Below are 20542 nucleotides of genomic sequence, written 5' to 3'. Positions count from 1 at the left end.
TCGGCGAGAGCACCTGTAAGTACACCATAGACATTGGTGCCATAGGGTGGGATTACCCTATGGCACCAAGGCAATCCCTCTATCCAACCCAGCTTAATGTCTGCATGGAAACGTGTTATGACCTTACCCGACTCCTGGAACCCCTCCCCGGTCTCCCAGTGTTTCTTCCGTACCTTCCTCACTGGCCGCATAGACTCGTGCCTACAAGGGTTGTTCTGGGTTTGTGGCCACTCCCGTGGCACCTGCTACCTTGGACTAATTTTACCAGGAATCCGGGTAACCCAAGAATTCCCCCCCGGAAGGTCTTTTGGATCTGTTTGGGACTGATGGGACTTTAAATGGCGGATAAACCTCTTTCTTTTTGAGGACTTACATGCGTACTCCCCCACAGGGCTTTGGATTTACAACTCTCTGGGAATTACATTTTGTTTGGGTTTTCTGTTGCCCTACTGCTTACACTCTGGAACTGCCTTTCCCATGGGACTGGTTACAGTTTGACCTTGACACATAGACGGGACTGGAATGAGCGGCTCAGGAAAAACAAGACTGGCTAAAACAAAGGCAAAACAATTGGTACAAACAACTTTGACTTCCCAGGCTCGCAGATCATCTGTCCCAGCTGTTCTTGAAGCACAAGAAGGGGCAGCTGAACTGACATCTTTGGGGGTTATGGCTGCAGGAGGGTCTGAAACAGTCTTAAAACAGATTTTGGAACAACTGGCAATTTTAAATAAAAAGGCTGATGAGCATTCGACTAAAATTGATCAAGCCACATCCTCTATTAATAAATTGACTGAACAGGTTGCCCAACACACACAAGCAATTGGGAGCCTTCAGGAATCAACATTAGAGAACCGTAAATTGGCCGAGGAAGCGAAACAAAAAGCAGAGGAAGCCAACTTGAAGGCCGAGGCAATAAAGGAGGAAGTGAAGCCGCTGCATAGACAGGTTAGTGAACAGCAGGCCTACTTGTCTATGGCTGAACTGAGGAATCGGGAAAGTAATCTCAGACTTAGAGGTATTCCAGAACTGGAGCAGGAAGATCTGATTGGTTATTTGACATCAGAATTTTCAAAGTTCTGGGGCATAGAAGAAGACAAGGACTTTAAAATTGTAACCGCATTCAGATTGGGAAGACTGGTGAGGAAAGACAGATCCAGAGATTGTTTGATTATTTTGAGATCCAAGCAAGAAAGAGACAAAATATTGGGCCTTCATTTTGGAAAAACGCTTGACATCCAAGGCAACAGAGCAGAAATCTACAGAGATATACTGAAACAGCTATTGGACCTCAGAGCTACATATACAGAACTTGCAAGACTACTGAGAGGCAATTCAATTCCCTATAGGTGGGAGTTTCCTCAAGGACTATCCTTTAACTTTAAAGGAAAGAAAGTTAAAATCAAAACGGCAGAGGATCAACAAAAATTTTTGTACCAACACGGAGAGGACCTTCAAAAGGGAGCAGCAGGACTTTGGCCACCACCCCCGCTTGTACCTGAATTGACACCTGAGCCCTCGGGATCAAAAGACCAAGAGAAAAAGACACCACCACAGGACTAACAATCGATTCAGGATGTCTCTGCAGCTGCTTAGTTGGAATATAAATGGCGGAAATTCCCCAGAAAAAAGAAGAAGAATTTTCCATATATTGAAAAAGGAACAATTGGATGTTATATGCCTGCAGGAAACACATGTGACTAGGCTTCATAGGAAAGTACTAATTAATAAAAGGTTAGGCCAAGAATTTATTTCATCAGACAGAGTCAAAAAAAGAGGAGTAGTAATTTACGCAAAGGAAAGCCTGTCACCAAATTTTTTATTTAAAGATGAGCAAGGAAGAATTTTGGCAATTGAAATACAGACGCAAGGAGAAAAATTTTTAATATTAGGAATTTATGCACCGAACGAGGGGAAATCAGAATTTTACAAGAAGCTGCATGAGATAATGCTGGATTACTTGGACTATACCAACATCATTATGATGGGAGATATGAATGGGGTGGTCTCTACAAATATGGACAAGTCACAGAACCAAAACTTAACAAAAGATGGCAGACTACCTAAAACCTTTTTTGAACTAACTGACAATATGGACTTGATTGATATATGGAGGACAAAGAACCCCTTAGGTAAAGATGGAACTTTCTTCTCTGAGGCCCACATGTCATGGACAAGAACCGACCAAATATAGATAACTAGAGGACTGGCACCTAAGACTAGAAAAGTGGAAATCTGCCCAAAAACCTGCTCCGACCACAACGCTATGAAAATGGAATTAAGACTTACTCCAATCGGCTCCTTTAGATGGAAAATGAATGACACCCTGTTAAGAGATCAGGTGATTGTCAAGAAGGCCCAAAAGGCTCTGAAAGACTATTTTGAAATAAATTTGAACACAACGGTGGAAAGGAGAAGTATCTGGGACGCAAGTAAAGCAGTTATGAGAGGTTTTCTGATACAACAGAACACGATAAAGAAAAGATTTTGGAATGGAAAAAAAGATAAGATCTTGGAGAAGATAAGAGATGGAGAGAAAAAACTGAGATGTAAACCAAAATCAAAGGAGATTTTAAGAGAAATTAAATTTTACCAAGCACAATATGCGAAATTGATAAATCAAGAAGTTGAATGGAAAATCAAACAAATGAAACAAAGATCATTTGAATCAGCAAACAAGTGTGGGAAACTGCTAGCATGGCAGTTGAAAAAGAGACAAAAATTGAATACAGTTACTAACTTAGAGGTTGATGGGAAAAACATTCAGAAACCCGAAGAAATTAGAAAATGTTTCCAGAGATACTTCAAAAAACTTTATACTCAAGGGCCGCAAGAAGAGACTGAAATTGACCAATTTTTGAAAATGAATGGACTACCAAAACTTGCTCAGGAAAAGAGAACAACCCCGAATAATAAAATAACACAACAAGAAATTGAGGGTGCCATTCAGAACATGCAATTAGGCAAATCTCCAGGACCGGATGGGATTACCTCAAAGTACTATAAGGTATTAAAGGACTATCTGATACAACCACTAATGGAGGTATGCAACCAGATTTTGGAGGGGAAGAAGGCACCGGAATCGTGGAAAGAAGCTTTCATCACATTGATTCCTAAGGTGGAAACTGAAAAGACCCAACTTAAGAACTATCGCCCCATCTCACTCCTAAATGTGGATTATAAAATTTGTGCAGATATTTTGGCAAGTAGACTTAAAAAAGTACTAAATGAAGTAATTCATAAGGACCAGGCAGGCTTTCTCCCAGGAAGACATTTGTTTGATAACACTAGGAATATTATTGACATTTTGGAACTTTTGCAAACTAAAATCAACACAAGAGCAGTGTTAATTTTTATTGATGCAGAGAAAGCCTTTGACAACATTTCTTGGATGTTTATGAAGAAAAACTTGGAAGGAATGGGGGTGGGGCGGGGGTTTGAAAATGGAATAGAGGCAATCTATTCAGAGCAAAAAGCTAAGCTGATAGTTAGCAATGTGGTGACAGAAGAGTTCAAAATTGAAAAAGGAACACGACAAGGTTGCCCTCTATCCCCTTTGTTATTTATTTCTGTCCTGGAGGTGCTTTTGAACATGATTAGGGAGGACCGGTTGGTACAAGGAGTACAGGTCGGAGAGAAACAATATAAACTGAAAGCTTTTGCAGATGACTTGGTTTTGACATTACAGGAGCCAGAGTCTAGTACGAAGAGAGTTTTAGAACTAATTTGTGAATTCGGTCGGGTGGCGGGGTTTAAATTGAACAAGCAAAAAACTAAGGTTTTGGAGAAAAATTTGACACCCTTGGAGATAGAGGAGTTTCAGAAAGAGACAGAACTAAATGTGGTCAAAAGGGTGAAATACCTGGGGGTTAATTTGTCTGCTAAAAATTTAAATTTATTTAAAGATAATTATGAAAAATGTTGGTCTGAAATTAAAAAAGACTTAGAGATTTGGTCAAAATTGAAACTTTCCTTGTTAGGTCGAATTGCAGTTATAAAAATGAATGTATTGCCGAAGATGTTATTCTTGTTTCAGACCCTACAGATCGTGGACAGAGTGGAATGTTTTGGAAAATGGCAGAAGGATATTTCTAGGTTTGTCTGGCAGGGCAAAAAGCCCCGAATAAAATTTAAAATACTAACTGATGCAAAAGAAAGAGGGGGGTTTGCCCTGCCAGACTTAAGGTTATATTATGAAGCTGCAGCCTTCTGCTGGATGAAAGATTGGATACTTCTTGAGAACACTGATGTCCTAGATCTGGAAGGGTTTAATAATGCTTTTGGATGGCATGCATATTTGTGGTATGACAAGGTAAAGATTCATAAAATGTTCAAAAACCATATTGTCAGGAAAGCAATATTCATGGTCTGGACAAAATACAAAGACTTACTAGAAAGTAAGATCCTGAGGTGGCTATCACCAGTGGAGGCCAAGGCTCGAAGACCCAATATGGAGACCGATTGGCCGAAATATTGGGAAATAATAGAAAAAGTTGGAGATAACTGGAGGCTGCAGAGCTTTGAAAAATTAAAGAACAGGGTGCAAGACTGGTTTCTTTATGCCCAAGTTCAAGAGCTTTTTAAACAGGATAAAAAAATAGGATTCCAGGTGGAAAAATCAAAACTAGAGACTGAACTGTTAGAACCTAAGACTAAGGTACTTTCGAGAATGTATAACTTGTTGCTTAAATGGAACACTCAGGATGAGACAGTCAAATCAGCCATGATAAAATGGGCTCAAGATATTGGGTACAATATTATGTTTGAAGACTGGGAAAAGTTATGGACCACTGGAATGAAATTCACGGCATGTAATGCCCTGAAGGAAAACATTATGAAAATGATATATAGGTGGTACACGACCCCAGTCAAGCTTGCAAAAATATATCATTTGTCTGATAACAAATGTTGGAAATGTAAGAGGGCTGAAGGGACATTCTTTCACCTTTGGTGGACTTGCCCAAAAGTGAAGGCATTCTGGGAAATGATTTATAATGAGCTAAAAAAGGTGTTTAAGTACACCTTCCCTAAGAAACCAGAGGCCTTTCTCCTGGGTATTGTCGGCCAAGGGGTGTCAAAGAAGGATAGAACTTTTTTCATGTATGCAACTACAGCAGCAAGAATACTTATCGCGAAATACTGGAAGTTACAAGATCTTCCCACACTGGAGGAGTGGCAGACGCAACTGATGGACTATATGGAGCTGGCAGAAATGACTAGCAGAATCCGAGATTTGGGAGAAGAAACAATGGAAGAGGACTGGAAAAAAATTAAAGACTTTTTACAAAAACAATATAAGTTGTATGAATGTTAAAAAAAAAAGTTGCATGATTTGGGAATTATAGCTTCAGCAATTAGATTTGGATTGCAGGAAAAAAAAGAAAAGAATGAAATTTAAAGTCATAATATCTTTATTGCAAGGTACAAGTTATTGACAAAAGGTATTTTAAACTTGGAAGAACAACTTTTGAAAGTTACAAGTAAGGTTTGAAACAAGGTAATAATTTGCTGACAGGTTTACTGAAAGGAACGCAGGGTGAGGGAGTCGCGGGGAAGTCCGATTGGTAATGGAAAAATGCTTTTGAAAGTTGGATTTTCTTTCTTTTTTCTGTTAATCCTTTTATTTCTTTCTTTCTGTTTGATGTGTTATACACTTCTGGCTTTGTATCTGAAAATGTAATAAAAAACTTTTTTTTTTTTTTTAAAAGAGAGAAACCTACGGCCGGGCTCTTTTCCCCGCGTACGGAGCAGGCTCGAACCATGTTGACATCCTCAAACTAACGGACATATTATTGAACTTTATGGAAGAGTCCAACGCGGCCACCCAATCTATCCTGACGGAACTAACGGAGGTCAGGCAAACTTTGATACAGAACCGCCTTGCTTTGGATTACGTCCTTGCGTCAACTGGAGGCGTATGTGCCCTTGTGGGGACTGAGTGCTGCACACACGTCTCTGACCAGACCTTGAACATCACGGGTCATCTCAATAAGATCCACAAACTAACGGAGGGGCTTAGAAATATCCAACATGAAGGTCTGTCAGACACACAATTTTGGAGCTGGCTACCCGGATCGGCTTGGATAAAACAACTTTTGGGAAACGGCCTCTTAATATTGATCACGGTCGTCATCTGCATCGTTTTCTTCTGTTGCGCGATACATTGCTTCCCGCTCTGCTGTCAAACTTGCACCGCTTGCGCTCCGTCCCTCCGCTCTCGCACACTCGCCTCTCACCACATGGCTCTACCAGGAACCCCCGCCGACTTCATGGAGATGGGAACCGTAGGAGCCTCGCACCACCCGGACCCTAGGTAGGGCCCATCAGACTTTTATTAGCTTGTGCGGAGAAAAGGATTGCGCGGTGCCCACCTTTGCAATCTTATCTCCGAAGGGGGGAACTGTCGTGGGAAACCCCCCCTTCTTTTACACCGTAATGCACAAGCACCACACACACACCTCCCACCATCCCGTTCTGGAGATGTCCCTTTAGAGGGACATCCCCTCAAGCCTTCCGTAGATAAGGAAGTGCTACCCTGAGGGCCGCAATTAACCAAGAAAACCTGCAATTCCTCGTTTGTTTCCCCGCAACGCTCTGTCTCGCCCTATTTTTATTACGAGTAGACTGGGCGACTGAACTCTAGGTCAACCAGCGGCGGCCCGACCAATCAGCGTTACCGAACAGCGCCCCTTGTGGCGGCCACGCAGGTACTGCACGCTGCAGCCGCTCTTTCTCCTTTGACAGCTCACAAATACAAAGTTTCCGAGTTCAATTGACCGTGACTGATCTAATCAAAATGTTGCAAGTTGTTTCCGAAAAGGGAAAGTGCTTTGAACTTCAGTGACTGTATTCTTTATAAATTCACCATAAATCAGCCGTACCTTGGACTTTCACCAGACCACTTTTATTACACTGCATATTACAAGGACTATCAAAGGGGGGTGGCTTGGGGTTGATCGGCCATAATCCCCCGACCGCGCAGTCACGTACACAGCTGCCCTTCTCCAGGTGATGGGGCAACCTTGATAACCATCATGATGGTCTCAGACGAAATGCTATCTGTCAGGGGTTCAGAGGAAGAGGCGCAGATGAGGGAGGAGACTGAGAGCGAGGGGGAAGAATCCCAGGGCGACGAGGAAGAGGATGACAATGACTTGAGGGATTCCATGAGTCTTTCAAGTGAATCGGAGGATTCCCAAAAGGGGGCGCCTGTGGTCAGGCCAAGGGGAGTCACAGGGGGGACTCGTCAGGAGCAGGGGAGAAGCAGGGGAACCCCGAGTGGGAGTTGGGAATCGGGGCCGGCTTCTCCGCCGGAACGGAGTGAAGGGGAAGGAGTTTCCAGTGTGACAGGAGAAACAGAGCAGGAAGCAGAGAGGGGAAGGAGATCGGGGGAAGACGTCCTCCCGGAAGGGGCGGAGAGTAGTACAGGGAGTAGTGTAACTGTCAAGAGGAAGGTCAAAGGTAGCGAACGCGCGCCAAGTTCAAATGTGGAGGCGCGCGGAAGTACAGAGAGCACGGAGGAGGAGCCGGGTCCCAAAGCACGCAGGAGGGGGGAAGAGTTGTCTGGGGATTCAGCGTCAAGGGAATCCAGGAGGGGCGAAACCCCAGGGGGCAGGAAGACCCTGCGGAAAAGGAAGGAAAGGAAGAGGAGCACAAGCCTCTTAAACTGGTGTAGAGGCGGGACTGATTCAGAGGGGACTTCAGCGGTCTAAGCGTAACAGACGTGGGGCTGCGCGCCTCGGCGGTGGAACATACAATGTACTCCAATAAAGATCTTTGTATATAAAGTGGACTTGGCGTTGGTCTCTTGTGAGCTGGGACCTGAGGCGGCCCAGACAGTAAGTCCCCTCTCCAAAAGAACGCAAATTTTTTTTTGCAAAGCTCACGAAGTTTGGCAGCCATGAGTGCGGAGGAACAGTTGACAGCGCTCCGGAACGCAGTCACCGAGCTCTCAGCTGCGGTCCTAGCCTCTCAGAAGAAGAGTGACGAAGCGGAGCAGCGATGCCAAGATCTGCAAGCCAGGTGGGAACGTGCGTGCAAAGAGGGGTTCCCGAGATCCAGGTCAGAGGGAATCGGGCTCGGAAGGAGGGGGGCAGCTTAGTAGCCCACTTCGATGGGAACCTGAAGCACTATCCCAGTTTCAGAGCAGACGTCGTATATGCGCTGCATTTGCTTCGAGATGACTTTAAAGATGAGGAGGGAAAAGTGGGTTTTATTGTGTCCCATTTGCATGGGGACGCTAGAGCTTGGCTGCGCAATTTGTGGCGCGAAGATGGTCCTGCCCGCCAAGACACTGATGAATTTATCAAAGCTATGGACGCTTGTTTCCAGTCTACAGTAGACGTTGATGTTGCGCGACGGGAGATGCACGGATTACGGCAGGGGAAAGCCACAGTGCGTCAGTACCATTCTTGCTTTTTTGCATTGCTGACTGTCTTGGGCTGGGAAAAGGACTCCCGAGCAGTGAGAGATTTGTTTTGGGAAGGACTCCACGGCTCCATTAAAGATGAATTGGCCAGGGGAGACAGACCTCAGACCCTAGCAGAAGTAGTGCAGAGGTCTCTTACGACTGGAGTGCGTCACGAAGAACATCCTTGGCACAGTGAGGAAGGTCGCCAGATGCGAGCGCCAGCGAGAGCACCTCCTCCTTTGATCAGGGCATCCTGATCAAATTTGCAGATGACACCAAACTGGGAGGGGTGGCTAACACCCCAGAGGACAGGATCACACTTCAAACCGACCTTGACAGATTAGAGAACTGGGCCAAAACAAACAAGATGAATTTTAACAGGGAGAAATGTAAAGTATTGCACTTGGGCAAAAAAAATGAGAGGCACAAATACAAGATGGGTGACACCTGGCTTGAGAGCAGTACATGTGAAAAGGATCTAGGAGTCTTGGTTGACCACAAACTTGACATGAGCCAACAGTGTGACGCGGCAGCTAAAAAAGCCAATGCAATTCTGGGCCTCATCAATAGGAGTATAGCATCTAGATCAAGGGAAGTAATAGTGCCACTGTATTCTGCTCTGGTCAGACCTCACCTGGAGTACTGTGTCCAGTACTTCTGGGCACCACAGTTCAAGAAGGACACTGACAAACTGGAACGTGTCCAGAGGAGGGCAACCAAAATGGTCAAAGGCCTGGAAACGATGCCTTATGAGGAACGGCTAAGGGAGCTGGGCATGTTTAGCCTGGAGAAGAGGAGGTTAAGGGGTGATATGATAGCCATGTTCAAATATAAAAAAGGATGTCACATAGAGGAGGGAGAAAGGCTGGTTTCTGCTGCTCCAGAGAAGCGGACACGGAGCAATGGATCCAAACTACAAGAAAGAAGATTCCACCTAAACATTAGGAAGAACTTCCTGACAGTAAGAGCTGTTCGACAGTGGAATTTGCTGCCAAGGAGTGTGGTGGAGTCTCCTTCTTTGGAGGTCTTTAAGCAGAGGCTTGACAACCATATGTCAGGAGTGCTCTGATGGTGTTTCCTGCTTGGCAGGGGGTTGGACTCGATGGCCCTTGTGGTCTCTTCCAACTCTATGATTCTATGATTCTATGATTCTATGATTCTATGATTCTTTTATTCCCAAAGATTTGGGTCATGCGCATCCCTCGCCTCTGTTGCGGCCGGGGGAGGAACCAATGGAGCTTGGCGGTGCTAAGGCTCAGACAGCGGCCGGAGCCCCAGCGTCCGGTGCAGTCAAGGCGAGGCCTCCTAGAGGGAACAGGAAGTGTTACATCTGTGACAGTGCACAGCACATGGCGAAAGAGTGTCCCCAGAGGCTCCAGAAGCACACTGCAGCTTTAGCAACGGTAGCAGCAGACGCATTTCACGAAGAGCAGTTTCAGGGAAACGACAGTGCCTGGCTGGAAGCAGAGATGCTGGGGCTCAGCCAGGCAAGTCAGTAGAGCAGTCCCCAGCGAATTTGCAACAAACAGACCCCTTACCGCCCAAGCCAGCGGTGCAGCTCACCGCAACGCTCCAGCTGCCTGATGGAACCGCCCTGGAAGTCCCCATTACCATCGACTCCGGGGTGCAGTTCATCAAGCAGCATCGCATAGCGCTTTTACCGGCCACGACGCCCCTGAACGTGGTCACGGTCGATGGCAGGAAGTTGCTGGGCGGGCAAGTGGTACAACAGACGCCACCCATGGTGATGCAGATTGGAAATCATCGCGAAGTCATTAGCTTCAACGTCACCCGCCTGTCGGACACGCCTATAGTGTTAGGCATGAGCTGGCTGGAGCGACACAGTCCAGCAGTAGCGTGGTACCAGCGGCAGCTCACCTTTTGCTCATCTTACTGTGCTCAACATTGCATCCAGTCCAGCCAGGAAGAGGAAGCTGGGCAGCAGCTACAACTCGGCATGGTGCAGGCAGTCCCCCGCAAGTACAAGGGATTTTTGGAGGTCTTCTGCGAGAAGGAAGCTGACCAGTTGCCACCCCACCGGCCTTATGACTGTGCAATTGACCTGTTGCCGGGGGCGACGTTGCCAACTGCAAAGCTGTATTCCATGTCTGAGGATGAGATGCAGGAGCTCAGGGAGTTCATAGAGCACAATTTGAAGCGGGGATTCATCCGGGAATCCAAAGCAGTGGGGGGCAGTCCTGTGTTTTTCGTCAAGAAGAAGGACACGCCCCAAAAGAGACTCATTGTGGACTACCGGGCCATAAACTCGATGACGAAGCCCAAAGCTTTCCCCATGCCCAAGATTGACGACCTGCTAGCGACGGTGAGGAAGGGAAGGATCTTCACCAAGTTGGATCTGCGTGGGGCATACAATCTCATACGCATGCGTGAAGGCGATGAGTGGAAGACGGCCATGTTCACGCCGCTGGGCACGTATGAATACAGAGTTATGCCGTTTGGTCTCCAAAATGGATCTCACTGTTTCCAAGCCTTTATGCACCATGTGCTAGCGGGACTCCTCTACAAGAAGTGTGTGTGCTTCCTTGACGACATCCTGATCTTCTCAGAATCGCCGGAAGCTCACGAGAGGGACGTCAAGGAGGTCCTGCAGAGACTACGGGAACACAGACTCTACGCCAAACTGGAGAAGTGCCAGTTCGACGTGACGGAGGTGGATTTCCTGGGCTACAGGCTATCCGACAAGGGACTAGCCATGGACGGCACCAAGGTCCGCGCAGTGTTGGACTGGAAGAGCCCGCGCAATCGAAAGGAGGTCCAGAGGTTCGTCGGTTTCGCCAACTTTTACTGCAAATTCATCAGAGATTTCGCGAAGGAGACGGCAGCAATCACGGACACTCTCAGTTCCAAGAAGAAGAAGTTCACTTGGACGGACCAGGCGGAGCGGTCTTTTCAAAAGCTCAAAAGCCTTTTCGCATCCGAAGAACAGCTGCTGCACGTGAATCCCAGCAGGCCCATGTGGGTCGAGACTGACGCATCCGACAGAGCGGTGGGGGCCGTCCTTTTGCAGGAAGATCCGCAAGGGAACTGGAGGCCCTGCGCTTTCTACTCCCGGAAGCTCAGCAAGTCGGAACAGAAGTACACCATCTGGGACAGGGAGCTGTTGGCCATTCACGCAGCCTTCAAAGCGTGGCGCCACTTCCTCATAGGAGCCAAGCACACCGTACAGGTCCGCACGGACCACAAGAATCTAGAGTATTGGCGCACGGCGAAGCTCCAGAGCCAGAGGCACATACGCTGGGCGGAATTCGACTTTCGAATAGAGTACATCCCGGGAGATTCCAATGTCATAGCAGATGCGCTCTCCCGGAAACCGCAATATCTCGAGGAAGCGGCAACAGTGGCAGCCAAACACATTTTCGCACTGCAAGCGTGGGCGTGCACTTCAGTCGTCGTCGACCTGGACGCGGTGCGACGCGCGCTGCAAATGGATCAGTTTGCGCAATCCAAGATGGAAGAACTGCGCAGAAAGGGACGACGAGTTCCAGATACGCGACGGTCTGCTAACTCGCAAAGGTGCCCTCTACGTGCCAGGGGACGATCTCCGCGCAAAGGTTCTGCAGGAGTTACATGACGCACCCAGCGCAGGCCATTTCGGCAAGGAGAAGACAGCAGAATTGGTGGCCAGGGACTTTTGGTGGCCCCAAATGCGAGAAGAGGTCGCAGATTACGTCGCCAGGTGTGACACCTGTCAGAGGTCCAAGCCAGTGCACAAGAAGCCAGCGGGACTACTGGAACCGCTGGAGACACCACTGCAGCCGTGGGAGCGGGTGGCGCTGGACTTTGTTACTGATCTGCCCAGCTCCCGAGGCAAGACGGCGGTACTTGCTGTTGTAGACCTGTTCACCAAGATGGCGCACTTCATTCCTTGCGCGAAGGTGGCGACAGCGGAACAGACCGCCAAACTGTTCATAGACCACGTATTCAGAGTGCATGGTCTGCCACGGTCCATCCTGTCCGACCGGGGGCGCCAGTTTGTTTCCAGTTTCTGGCAGAAGCTCCTAGGTATCCTGAACGTCAAGATCAACTTATCGTCGCCAAGACAACCACAGACCAACGGCCAAGCGGAGAGGGTCAACGCGATTATGCAGCAGTAGAATCATAGAATCATAGAATCATAGAATCATAGAATCATAGAGTTGGAGGAGACCACAAGGGCCATCGAGTCCAACCCCCTGCCAAGCAGGAAACACCATCAGAGCACTCCTGACATATGGTTGTCAAACCTCTGCTTAAAGACCTCCAAAGTAGGAGACTCCACCACACTCCTTGGCAGCAAATTCCACTGTCGAACAGCTCTTACTGTCAGGAAGTTCTTCCTAATGTTTAGGTGGAATCTTCTTTCTTGTAGTTTGGATCCATTGCTCCGTGTCCGCTTCTCTGGAGCAGCAGAAACCAGCCTTTCTCCCTCCTCTATGTGACATCCTTTTTTATATTTGAACATGGCTATCATATCACCCCTTAACCTCCTCTTCTCCAGGCTAAACATGCCCAGCTCCCTTAGCCGTTCCTCATAAGGCATCGTTTCCAGGCCTTTGACCATTTTGGTTGCCCTCCTCTGGACACGTTCGAGTTTGTCAGTGTCCTTCTTGAACTGTGGTGCCCAGAACTGGACACAGTACTCCAGGTGAGGTCTGACCAGAGCAGAATACAGTGGCACTATTACTTCCCTTGATCTAGATGCTATACTCCTATTGATGAGGCCCAGAATTGCATTGGCTTTTTTAGCTGCCGCGTCACACTGTTGGCTCATGTCAAGTTTGTGGTCAACCAAGACTCCTAGATCAACCTGAGTACCTGAGGTGTTACGCCAATCAGCGACCCGCAGCTTGGGTGGACTACCTGCCGATGGCCGAGTTTACCTACAACAACACGAAGCACGCGTCAACGGGGGTGACGCCGTTCTTCGCCAACAATGGGCAGCATCCCAGAACTTTCCCGGGGTTGGTAACGACAGGGGAGGGGGTGCAGCAAGGGGCCGACCATTTAGCAGCAGAACTGCAGGAGGTGCACGAGGAGCTGAGGCGACACTTGGGACTAGCTAAACAAGCCTATAAAGTGCAGGCAGACAAACACAGGAGGGCGGGAGAAGACATCCAGGTGGGGGACTGGGTATGGTTAGCAGCCCAAGCAGTGCCGGCCAAGTCGTTAGCTAAGAAGAAGCTAGGACACAGGCAGCTAGGGCCGTACCAAGTTGAGGCCAGGATCAATCCCGTAGCGTTTCGATTGACCCTCCCAGAAGGTTCCAGAATGCACCCGGTCTTTCATAGGTCGGTGCTCACACCCTACAAGGCCCCACACAGATTTCAGGAGTCAGGGACGGCACCAGACCCACGCAGAGAGTCACCCAAAAGGGGGAGGTCACCTAGGGCCGAGCCACTCAACGAGGTCACAGAGATTCTGGACTCGAGATGGGGGGAAGAGGGAGTAGAATATTTTCTCGCTAGAGAAGGTACCCCAGCCAGCGCCAACAGTTGGGTGCCGGACTACGCTTTGGACGAGCCTCTTCTCGAGTTCCATGCCCTTTACCCACACAGGCCCATGCCAGCCGAGTATTTTGACGACTGGCTTTTCACGCCCACGCTTTCAGCCAGCACTTTCCGGGGGTTTTCCTCCGCAGAGGGGACTACGCCAGAATCGAGCCCTCCAAGGGGATCGTGTTCGGGGGTGGACACGGACCCTCCTTACTGGTGGGACGAGCAACCAGAGGAGGACTGGCGCAGAAGGTGGATGACGGGGCCTTGGCAAACAGCATCAGACGAAGTACCGATGGGAGAGGAGACCGAGAATACGTTGGGGAACGGACCCGAGTTCGAGCATACGTACACTGAACTGGAAGCAGAGGACATCGAAGTAGACGACCTGTATACAACATCTACCCCCGCAACGATGGAGCTCCCAGAACCCGCGCCTGAAGGGGGGAAGGGGGGGCTTCGAGGGGGGGATGGATGTCAGGGGTTCAGAGGAAGAGGCGCAGATGAGGGAGGAGACTGAGAGCGAGGGGGAAGAATCCCAGGGCACCGGAACGGAGTGAAGGGGAAGGAGTTTCCAGTGTGACAGGAGAAACAGAGCAGGAAGCAGAGAGGGGAAGGAGATCGGGGGAAGACGTCCTCCCGGAAGGGGCGGAGAGTAGTACAGGGAGTAGTGTAACTGTCAAGAGGAAGGTCAAAGGTAGCGAACGCGCGCCAAGTTCAAATGTGGAGGCGCGCGGAAGTACAGAGAGCCCGGAGGAGGAGCCGGGTCCCAAAGCACGCAGGAGGGGGGAAGAGTTGTCTGGGGATTCAGCGTCAGGGGAATCCAGGAGGGGCGAAACCCCAGGGGGCAGGAAGACCCTGCGGAAAAGGAAGGAAAGGAAGAGGAGCACAAGCCTCTTAAACTGGTGTAGAGGTGGGACTGATTCAGAGGGGACTTCAGCGGTCTAAGCGTAACAGACGTGGGGCTGCACGCCTCGGCGGTGGAACATACAATGTACTCCAATAAAGATCTTTGTATATAAAGTGGACTTGGCGTTGGTCTCTTGTGAGCTGGGACCTGAGGCGGCCCTGACACTATCAGAAACACAATAACCTGCATACGATAGTGTATTCCATACAGACTCTGACAAAGGACCCTGGCCGGATTCCCCTCAGGGGGCAGGAAGACTTCGCCCATTCCTTTGTTTCTGGAGTTGACTCATGTAGGGTGGGGAGAGGAGGTCTCTGCCAGGTGCCAAGATACTCAGATTACCTGGGAACTCCTCCTCAACTCCTCCTGTTCTTTAATATAATCATGATGTAAATATGATGTAATTCTGGGGGTGTAGTCAAGGGGATTAGTGATTAATAAAAGTTGGGGTCTCCCATTGTTTGGGGCTTCCATCTTGTTTCACCTCATGGACGGTGGGAGCCCTGTCGTGACAGTCTTCTTCAAAATAAAGACCAAGCCTACTGGCTGCTGTTTTGCTCTGAATTGCCCTGGTCGGTGTCTTCATTTGTCCAAGAGAGCCCTCGGATTTTCCGGTAACAGTTTGAGAAAATAACAGAGGCCAACCAGAGCATATTGAGAAGCAAAGCAGCTAGTAAGCCTGATCTTTATCGAACTGTTGCAACAGGATGCTCCTCTCACATGCAGGAGAAGGAGGAGGACCCAGAACAAAGGTGAGCCTGCCCTTATATAGACATTTTAAATTGCCTTCCCTGGAGCTCAATACCACCCCTCCATACGTCATACATAAATCACAAAAGGGGTGTAACCCCAAACCACCCCCCACAAACACCATACCTACATCAGAGAAAACGTGGTCTACAACAAAAATTTGAATGTTGTTGTTTTTCCTGTCTGTCAGGTTATCTGATAATGCCTTATCTATTTGTCTTTCCTGGTAGTCTGGCCATTCCTTTGAGATGGTGATTTCCCAATTCCTGAGACAATGGGACGGTTCCCTCCTTGCAGAGAAAACATTTGGTGAGTTTGGGAGTCAAAATGGTTTCAGGACGGTCTTCCTGTGCTGCTCCAGACATGTGGTCCACATATCTATGTACGTGCTTGGTTGGTACATTTATGATCATTACATTTACATTACATTTTTTATTTTAAGGACAGTCCACCACTTCTTGTGGGAGTCTGTTCCACTGCTGAACAGCTCTGTTTTTCTGAATGTTTAGTTTGAATCTCCTTTCTTGTAACTTGAAGCCATTGGTTTGTGTCCTACCCTCCAGACCAGGAGAAAATAAGCTGGCTCCCTCTTCCATGTGACAGCCCTTCAGATATTTGAAGATAGCTATCATATCTCCTCTGTCTCCTCTTTTCCAGACTAAACATACCCAGCTTCAAGCACTCCTCACAAGGCTTGGTTTCCAGACCCTTGATCATGTAGGTTGCCCTCCTCTGCTCACCTTCCAGCTTGTCAACATTAAATTGTGGTGCCCAGAATTGGACACAGTGTTCCAAGTATGGTCTGACCCAGACATATTAGAGGGGGCCATTACTTCCCTTGACCTGGACACTATATTTCTGTTGATGCAGCCAAGAATAGCGTTAGCTTTTTTCTTTTTTACTGCTGCATCACACTGTTGACTCATGTTAAGTTTGTAGTCCACCAAGACCCCTAGATCCTTTTCACATGCACTGCTAGTAAGCCAGGTGTCCCCCGTCTTATATTTATGCATCTGGTTCTTCCTGCCCAAGTGCAAAATCTTACATTCATCCCTATTGAAAAGCATTTTGTTAACTTGGGCCAGGTCTGGAATCTGTTAAGGCCATTTTGAATTCTAATTCTGTCTTCTGAGGCATTAGCTACCCCTCCCAGTTTGGTGTCATCTGCAGATTTGATGAGCACCCCCTCAATTACTTCATCCAAGTCATTTATAAAGATGTTGCACAACAACGGGCCCAGCACAGAACCCTATGGCACCGCACTTGTCACTTTGCGATAATTAGGGTGCACATGAGGTTCGATGGCACATTAAACTTGAGTAAATATGGTAGTTGGAAGCCCCTCAGAGTGTCTGGGACAACCCAGTCAGATGGGTTGAAATGCAAATAAATTTTATTATTGTTGTTCAGTGTTCATTTCAGTGAGGTTGACATAGAGTGTTTTATACCACAGCAATATTTATCAAAGGAACTAACTGTATGCTCTGGGTAAGGTCACCTGTGATCCTGGCTGGATCTAGACACATCAAAGAAGTGTTTCAGTTAAACATGTTGTAAACTTTGTGTGGGAAATCAGGTTGGCAAAAATGGAACTCCACAGCGCCATCTGGTGTCACAATGTAATAATGCATATACAATGCATATAGAGTGGTACCTCGAATTACAGGCACTTCAGGTTACAGACACTTCAGGTTACAGACTCTGCTAACCCAGAACTCTAAGAACTTTGGTTAAGAACTTTGCTTCAGGATGAGAACAGAAATCGTGCTCCGGCGGTGCGGCGGCTGCAGCAGGAGGCCCCATTAGTTAAAGTGGTACCTCAGGTTAAGAACGGACCTCCAGAACGAATTAAGTTCTTAACCCAAGGTACCACTGTATAGCTGAATCCCCGTTCGTTCCAACATGGAACACATCATCTGAATCCTTTCAGAGTAAGCCTGGACAATTTATGATCTCTCAAGCTGTTTTTTCAAATAATTGCAGGTGCAGTAAGGTCCGCATTTGTTTCATTTTGGAACTATGATTTGCTAAACTCTTATGCTCTGTATTTTCAATGAATTGCAGCCAGAGAGGGAGGTGCAACATGATAAGATCATGCCGGGCCAGCTGGCAGATGTTCCTGTTATCTGAGGGGCTGCCATTCAAGTAGAGTAGCTCAGGCCTTTATGATAAAGAAGTGCTAATGCACTTCCTTCCAGTTTATCATCCACCAATTGGCTTCATTTACTGCAGCACCTTTCCATTTGTTCTCAAGCAGATGGAGCAAAAATTGCTGATTTTGGATGCTGCTCTCCACCCCCACCCCCACCTGTGTTTTATTGAAGATTTTATTAGACAAACAGTTTCTTAAAATACACACAATACCAACTAAATAACATTTTGGAAGCTGCTCTTAGGCATTTTGACAAGCTCTCAAAAGCTAGACTTTAAATGGGGTTGTTCGTTGTGATAGCAAATGTAGTCGCTTCTTTAGGTCACATCAAAAGCAATAGGATTGGATGTTGTTAATGGCATGTAGAGCTGAGTCTTTGTTACATTTCTAGCAGCAGAAAGATATGATGCATCATTCAATATAACTGATGCTCAAGGCCACTGTTCCACTGTTCTTTCAATTGTATTACATGTGGTAAATTGTGAGTCTTTGTAAGCTACTCTGCAAACTGATTGTAGGGCAGGTAATCAACATCTCTCAAAATGGAAATAAATAAAAATAAATTTGTGACCCAGCAAGCTGAACCACCAAGCAGGTATGATGGTCCATCAGGGACTTAGGAAAACTTCTTGCTTCCTGGAACTTTACGGATTCTAATGCTGGGCAGACTGCATTCTGTGGTTGATGTCATACATTCAGCATGGTATGCCCAACAAATTTTTCAGGCTTGATATAAAGACTGAGTTTACACATAGCGTAAGGGCAGAGATCCTCTCAGTGTGATGGACTGCACATTCAAGTACTGAGCTCCCATACTCTCCTATCTTCTGCATATGCACCATATACGTAATACATTCCAGTTTTAATCTGGATGAGAGTGCCATTGCTTAGGCAGTCCAGACATACCAAATGAAGGTATCAGTAGATGTGGGAGAACCCCAAGTCAGCAGAAATATAGAAAAAGATGAGGAAAAAAAGTCTAATGGTGCAACAACCAAAGCCATATAATGAGTACTGAGCATGCTCAGTAGTCACAAAACACTGAATCAGATGGAAAATGGTGTGTGTGGAATTTGCTTGTAGTCTACTGGCCTCTCTTCAAGAGGAGCTGGAAGCCCTTATGGAAAAGTGAGTCCGGCTCTGACACACCAAGCAGTGCAGCTGTGATGCCAACTGAAAAGCTCCAGAGTCTGTGTTTTGTCCTGGGGCCCTTTTAAATTAACCAGGGTTAGATGGATTGGGTTCCATGACTGAAAAGCAAATCCCTATCAGTTTTAGAGGTTTTGTTTGTCCAAAGGCTAATGTTTTGAGTTCTCTGGGACATGCACCCATGGTCTGTCTCCTGATGAAGATAGAAAAGTCTTCATTACAGTCTTGGTCCTTAAAATTTGTTTTAATTTGTTAGAGTGGCTGGGCAGCATATAAATATATTATTATTATTATTATTATTATTATTATTATTATTATTATTATTAATCCTCAAGGGCAGAGAAGGTTCTGAGGCTGGTTTGGATTTACAATTTTAAAAAAATTCCCCATACTGTGCAGGTTGTAGCAAATTGCCTCCTCTCAGGCTAAATTCAACAGTTAAAGGTAAAGGGACCCCTGACCATTAGGTCCAGTCGTGACCGACTCTGGGGTTGCGGCACTCATCTCGCTTTATGGGCGTACAGCTTCTGGGTCATGTGGCCAGCATGACTAAGCCGCTTCTGGCAAACCAGAGCAGCGCACAGAAACGCCGTTTACCTTCCTGCCGGAGCAGTACCTATTTATCTACTTGCACTTTGACGTGCTTTCGAACTGCTAGGTGGGCAGGAGCAGGGACCGAGCAACGGGAGCTCACCCCATCGCGGGGATTCGAACCGCTGACCTTCTGATCGGCAAGTCCTAGGCTCTACCCACAGCGCCACCCGCGTCCCTTAATTCAACAGTTAGTTGCAACCAAAAGCCTCTTCTCTGTTGACTTGTATGCAGATTAGATGCACTTTTAAATGTTTAAAACAACAACAGCAGCAATGAAATAACCCAAATTAGAGCCAGGATTCCTATCTTTGATGCTAACTTTTCCTTTTTTAGCTTCCTTCAGGGTCAGGTAGTATGTATACCCTTTCTCCTAGTTGAGGCTGCAGAAGAAACCTTGGCCGCAGACTCCTGCACTCTATCCTTACCAAATCTTGCCATAGTTCTTGTCACAGTCATACGACGGTGGCCACACAAACATAAACTACTTGCTTTCATTGGCAACTTTATAGTGACTTTTTCTGTCTGTCAGCTTGTCATGCTGTGTTATTAGCCATTGATATTTGTAGGGGTTGGGAGTTACTCCTGCGTAATCCTGCTCCGTTTGAGCCTCAGATTGCCTGGTTAAACCCTCTGGACTACGCAGCCCATCTTAGCGTGGCTGCTCTTAGTCACTCGTAGAATCTGTCTGTGGGCATTTCTTAAAGTGTTGCCAACATAAGAGCTGTTTGACGCCCAATCGTTTCCTCCTCTCACTGCGCGGGAGTCTCCTGCGCAGGGTGGGCGTGGGCAGTGGGGTGCTGGGGCTCTCCTCCCTAACTTCCAATGAAGAGTCCTGGAGCCCCTGCACCTCCCTGTCCTGTTGCTCTCCCTGATCCCTGGTGTTACACTCATTCTCTTCCCCTTCTTCCCGGCTGAGTCTCCCTCTAGCGCTTGGACCTTCCCCTGCAGAATCAGAGACCCCCTCCTTCTCCCGTGCCTCTGATGGCAGTTCCTGGATCTTATGCTGCGCCCCTGATGGCAGTTCCTGGATCTTATGCTGCGCCCCTATCAGCAAATGGTGCCACCGACAAAAGGCGGCATAAACG

Source organism: Podarcis muralis, chromosome 6 (genome assembly GCF_964188315.1).
Source record: "Podarcis muralis chromosome 6, rPodMur119.hap1.1, whole genome shotgun sequence".
In the NCBI taxonomy this organism is placed as follows: domain Eukaryota; kingdom Metazoa; phylum Chordata; class Lepidosauria; order Squamata; family Lacertidae; genus Podarcis; species Podarcis muralis.
This window is presented reverse-complemented; position numbering follows the sequence as displayed.